Source organism: Cyclopterus lumpus, chromosome 5, assembly GCF_009769545.1.
Source record: "Cyclopterus lumpus isolate fCycLum1 chromosome 5, fCycLum1.pri, whole genome shotgun sequence".
NCBI lineage: Eukaryota > Metazoa > Chordata > Actinopteri > Perciformes > Cyclopteridae > Cyclopterus > Cyclopterus lumpus.
Window position 1 is genome coordinate 13,991,527 of NC_046970.1, and position 6,786 is coordinate 13,998,312.

Sequence of the window (6,786 nt, forward strand, 5' to 3'; positions counted from 1 at the left end):
GTGTGTATATGAATGACATCTCCCACTCTGATGCATTTGTCGCTACAGGCAGTAAAGAATATCAAAATGAGTCTTCCTTGGTCTGACAGCATGATGAGGCACAGTAGATAGCACAGAGTGCAGTCAACAACACAATGTGGATAGTTGCAATATCATAGCTCACAGGATTACTGCATGTGGCTCCCCAGTGACAGCCTCTTTCAGATAATAGATTTTACAACATGAACAGTGTGCTTTCTCCGAGAAACCATTTAATTTACAAGCAGTCAAACATAATGCATGCACAATGTTCTAAACGTATTAGCGCAGAGTAGAACCCCCCCCCCCACCTCCCTCCCCCCCTTACTCACTCTCCCAATCTGTCTTTCGCCTGTTGGAAAACCCCTCACAAGGATTCGCACATCATTTCTGAATGTCAACACTCTGTGGAGTTTTATTCACTGCCGCTATGTGATAGATCACTCCTGCACCCTGCTGAGCCTCCGTCGAATGGCAACAGTAACAAACACAATTGTTTTGTGGACAGAGGAGAAGAAAGCAAACAAAATGCTACCCTCTGGAAGGACAGTGGTGTGTCTTGCTACAGCAAAGCTGCGTTTGTGGTGTCTTTGAAATGCAAGGACACCTTGGAAGGCATAGGATGCCTCACCTCAGGTATTTATCCCCACAATAATGTGATTGACAGGGATTACGCAGTGGGAGTATATAAGAAAATCAAACAAAAGTATTGGAAGAACAAGTATTAAGAAAGATAAGATAAAAAAACATCCAGTGGGGAACTTTCTTTCCTCTACAAGAAATGGATTCTCTGACACAGACTGTAACAAATCACATGCCATCAAACATATCTGTCCTGTTTTTACATCTAAATAAAAAAAAAAATTCAGTTTTAAAATTCAAACGCCATAATTTCTGACATTATCGCAATATTATTATTCTATAAAATGAGTCACCACTGCAGAAACATCTTTAAATGGCTTCAGTTTAAAGTGGCACGATGGTTCTTTAGCTGTAACAATAACAACACAGGGAGACGTTCAGCTAGGACACTTATCACACAAATTGCTACATTTCTAATGCTTAAATCTCCCACATTCAGGTTCTAAACCTTCATTTCCAGTGTAACTCATTGAAGAAGAGGAATAATCCATCCCATTCCTAAATGTCTTTGTTATCTTGCTCTCATTAGATGGTCGATAAAGTGAAGCATACTGATTTGTTTACGGTTTGAAACACACTGCTTCAAACTATCACACAAAGGAAGTATGACTACGCATGCACACCTGCAACAACAGTTAGTTCAGAATCAATAAAAATAACTGAGTTGTTATTATGAGCAGCAGAATCCACCATGTCGGAGAAATGTCAGAGATAAAGTCATCAGGAAAGAAATCCAAGAGCAAAGACTCCTCTCACTGTGTGGACTGTGGAGGGATCTTTGACAGGTGGAAAACCAAAATAGCACATTGTCACTGGTTATCACCAGCAAGATATCAGCAATTATTAGAATGGAAATGGAAAATGATTACATTGATACATATCAATTGATAGCTCATCCTACACAAGGGGATGCTTTTTTGTGTTCAGGAAATCTCATTTGTGTGTTTGTAACCGTCCACTGAGGTAACTTCATAAGGCAAAATGGACTTAAGTCAGTAAGTGAACTGAGAGACAGAAATTATCCAATGAAATTCACCTAAAATGCATTCAGCACTGGAGGGCAGGCATGGTTGGTCTGGTGTTTTAAATTTCCTGCTGTTTCCCCAATATTTATTTTTCATTTAACCTCTATTTCTACTTAACCTTTGCATAACTGGCTCTGACAGCAAACAAAAGAGTCAAAGCATGTTTATGTGAGAGCCGGAGAGAAAAGGGAATAAACAAACTATATAATACATATATGAAAAGATGCACAATAGTGAAGCGCTAGAGGCATTGTTTAGAGACAGTATGTCAGGAGATGTCTCTGAAATAGAGACCCGCAAGGCAGATATAAATGAAATTGTATAATTTCTCTGTCTTTTTTAAAAACTTATTTCAGTCATTGGAACCAGAAGTGGCTGACATTTGCAGGCAGATGTTACAGCAGTCTGAGGTGATTTGTAATGATTCAGTGTGTTCGATAGGGAGCACAAGGAACATGAACGATAAACCTGACAAACATTAAGCCACTCAACTGCATCCTTACAGCTAAACCTGGTTGTTTGGTGGAAAAACACAAACACATGTTTTGTTTATATATTAACAATCAATGAATACATTTGTAGTACCATCTGGGCCAAAGTCCTGAGCTGATTTTAGCTTTTTAGTTCTGATAGAACTTGAATAAACAACATAATAGGGGTGACATGTTTTTGTTCTTTAGTTAACCGACTTTGTAGATGTTTTCCCTCTCGGTGAGATAAGACTACAAGAATGTAACACAGGAGATGCTGCAGACTCACTTCACTGCCTTGTATGGCTCTCTGTACACTGAGTTCCAAGTTACTATCAAACTAACTTAAATAACCGGCTCCAATGATCAGGATATGCTTTGACCTCGTACAATAAAAATATAATTTAATTTCACTCCAGATATGAAAATAGACTTGAGGTTGATGAATTGCAGTCCAAACATTTGAAGCATGATGTTAATCCAGATAATAAGCATACTTCAAAGTGAAGGTACAGGGAGGTATAATATGACTCCAGAGACGGTATGGCTGTACATGGCTGTAGAAAGTACATATGGTTCACATGATGAAACAACATCGGAGCACTATTCCGATGCACCTTGGGATAGTGCTCCAATGAAATAAAATAAACTTTTTGAATTTAGAGTGCTGTAATAGCTCAGAATTAGAGCTCAGCTCACATTAAAAGGATGATTTAGCAAAAAAAACTGTGTGTACAGAATCGACACAGAAGAAAACATGTAAGGAGGATAATGGAGAACATCAACAGTGTGACCTATGACAATCTGCCATGTTGAGCTGCATGGACTGATTTGAGAAAAGATGGATTGGGGTTCGTAGTCATCCTCTGTAAATGTTCTCCAGTGTAGATGGGTGAGCTTGGCTGTTATATTATATTTCCAATGCTGATTAGCTTGCGATGTGTGCATCTTTTAAAATCATATTTAAAAAGCAAGTTGTAACCCAGTTAAGAAAGATGCTACATAAATTAAGTTTATTATTATTTTTGGTTATTGCCGATCCTCTTAAACTGTTTTGAACCAGCCACTGGAACAACCACAATAAAATCATAACCAAATACTAACTTTTGTGATTTTCTTTGGTATGAACTGAAGGATAAAGTTTTCCTTTATGGGTTGAGAATGTTCTCAGATTTCTTAAGAGAGTACTTGTCGGACTCCTAATGTACAGTTTAAAACAAAAAAAGATGCAGCAGAAGAAGAAATATCATCTTTTTTTCCCACACATTCTTCTGCCAGCTGTCAAAATGACCCACAATGCAACTCAACCGCCAGCAGTTTGGTCTGAGATTTGGATGTGTTATGCAAGTAGCAGATAATGTTAATCTTAATAAAGAGCTTTGATTGCACTTACTGAGAATTTAATAGACTTTACACAAATGTACACTAATCTCAATGCAAATAGGGCGTCATGTACTGTAAGATTCAATTCATGAGGCAAACTCATTTTAAAAATTATTTATGATTATAAGGGGTACAAACTGATCAAGTTTCAGTGACTAATTAATCCCTCATCTGCCTCATGAGCCGATGTCATGCCTTCTTCTGCTGAAGTTTCTCAACATGATATTAAACATGGTAACAAGCGTTGATAGAGAGCAGCTGTCCTAGACGAGAATATTTAAAGAAATACATATTCTTCGGGGAGAAGAATCGTGACAACTAAAACCACAAAAAACACACAACGCTGTGGGGTGGGGTCATGTCATACTGCTTCAACACTCCAGGCAAACACATATTAAAAGGAGGTGATCTGTATTGATCTCTAAAATGTCTCCTTTTGCTTGCTTTTCTCCAGAGGGTGGTTTATGACATTGGAGTGTAGCTAGATGTTTGTGTTCACTTTTTGAGCCAAAAAAAAGAGGTCTCTCAAGTCATCTCACGTCTCTCAAAGTCAAAAAAGCCATAAAGTACAATATGGCTTTGTAATTCAAGTCATCAAACTTTGTCTTCTCTCAGAGGGAAAATTAAAAAATAATCACAGAACTATTTAACAGATACAGTACATTGCCTCCAAAAATATACCAGCAGGGCTCAGAGAAACTGCAAGTGTTGATTGCCAACAAAACACTACAATGATGTCAATGTCCTTATTATATTTAACACAATTAATATTAGTTGGGTTATGTCACTTTGAGCACAATTTGGGCATTCAGTGACATACCCAACTCCTAATAAATCACTGCTTTATTCCAGTGCTGAACTATGTGAACTGTATGAAGGAGCCTTACTCAAAACATACATCTGAACATCTATGGAATATCTTATTTTTGTTTTAGAGTAACACTGCATAATCACACTTTATGAACATTTCAATAGCCATTGTGATGCAAACCCCCCAAAATCTCTAAATATGGCATTGGCTATTAATACCGTAAACCTAATTGGATCATCTATTCAAATCCACACAAAGAAGCCCAATCTAAAGTAGATCTAAAGGTTTGTTCAGTGTAAGTCATGCAGGCATCTTCACTCTGTTTAGCATATGATGTTTTATATAGTTGAGAGTAGGGCATCATGATATGTTATACTAACAGACATTGTTAAAAGATTTGTAAGGGCCGTATTAATGCACATCATGGACATAATATGTATTTGTTCAGCACTTTATTTGAATACAGCATCTGCCAGCCCATAATCATTCAACATGCATTGCAATTGCACCACTGATGGCATTCTTCTCTTACCTAGCATATAATTAACAAAATTGCCATGCACCCATCTGGTGAGGTAATGAAATGCATATATTTAAGTTGCAATGACTGTTTTACATCAAACTGCAAAAATAAAATTCAGCTGATAAAAGGACTTTTAAAAAGCCAGAATTGTCATGACCACGTCTAAACAGTTGAGGCTGCGTGAACACACAAACCTAACCGTAATGAAATACACCGTTAAGATGTCTTGCAAAGATGAACATACCACAAAGTGGAATTAAATCAAAAATGACACTGCGGCCAGATTAATTTATTGAACTTTGGCAAAAAGACAATAAAAGTACACATTTGTGAATGTATACTGCACAGATAGACTCAGTCTCTGGGCTTTTTATAACTACTGTTTCAATAAGCAACAAAAAACAAGCTGAAATGATAATTGCATTTGCAAAAAACAAGCTGAATGTAGTTTATTATCTTCAAGAATATGTCTGACACAAACTATTTCATACTGTAAATTACTGTAATTTAGTCCATCAGTCTTTTTATCCGGGTATGTGTCAAATCATAAACTTAAGTGTTCTTATGGTCGTTAAGTTTTTGCTAAATTTACAGATAGCAAAAACTAAAGCAGGAATACTCGAGCTAAGCGTGAAAGTGTCCTGAATATCATTGAAATTGAAGTATTAAAAACAATCTTCAACATTTTTGGTAAGTCCAAGGATGCTTGGAATAGCCAAGAAGCTCAATGACAGCCAGCCAGAACACTGAAGGTACTGTATAACAATACATGAGAAAACAGGAATGTAAACAGATCAATTCACTCTCCCAAATAAGCCTACTGTTGTTTATTATGGACACATGCTGTCTGGGGACATTTAGTTAGAGTTTGGCTCATCTCTATAAATTCTACTTTATCTTTAGTCCATTATGATCTCTGGTGCTGCTTATGATTCATCAGACCAGGAGGCTACTTGCATTCATTTGGCAGAGGTCTTAATAAGGAGGTAAAAAATCACAGCTCTGTAGTTGGGAACTACTGCTTTAATTTAACCACATGAATTAAATCCTTTTTCATACTAAACTAAATTATTATAATTCAACCGAAGTTCAATAAGTTTGAAAGAAAATAGACAGTCCCTCATCTTGACCAGATTCGATCTTTCTACAAAGTGGATGTGTTACATGTTTGAAAGTAATACTGCAGCACTAATGTAATCAGCAACCTTTACATGAATCTCTAAATGGACAATTCCTTTCCTTTCCCAGCTTGGATCTTGTTATTTGCAGTCGAGGTCATCATTCCTATCTATTATGGTAGCATTTTAGTTATCACAAATATCATTGTTGGGGCCTGAGAACATGACCACAACTTTAGAGTCCAATACAGCTATAAATCTATGTAATAAAACAAGACATTTTTACCAGATCCACCTATGGCCATTGTTACAGGACAAACCCATGTCCGTGTACCATGTGATTTGACTTGTTGGGATAACCGTTGCAAAGTTTGTTGTAGCACTATAAACAATACACATCCAAGACATGTGATCTATATACTAGGCTCAGCTCAAAACTAATTATGAATCAATTACAAAATAATAATAGAGCTGAGATGTCAAGTATTTCCTCAAGGGTGCTGCAAAAGTATAATTCTTTAGTGCTAACACAATCTGTTGTCACTCGCTATGTAATAGGGAGATATTGATTAACTGCCAGTTATTGAAGTTGTCATGGAGATGGTTTAGTCAAAAGAAAAACGCCATCCGCTGAACAGTTACGAGATGTGGCTAAAAGTAAGTGGCTCTTGTACACTATCTTATGTCAGTATTACTATATTCAATTTTTTTTTTTTTTTTAAACAACCAATTTCCATTATACAAGCGCAGTGTTTCCTTTTGCTTTGTTTTTAAATACTTGGCCAAATGTATTTAT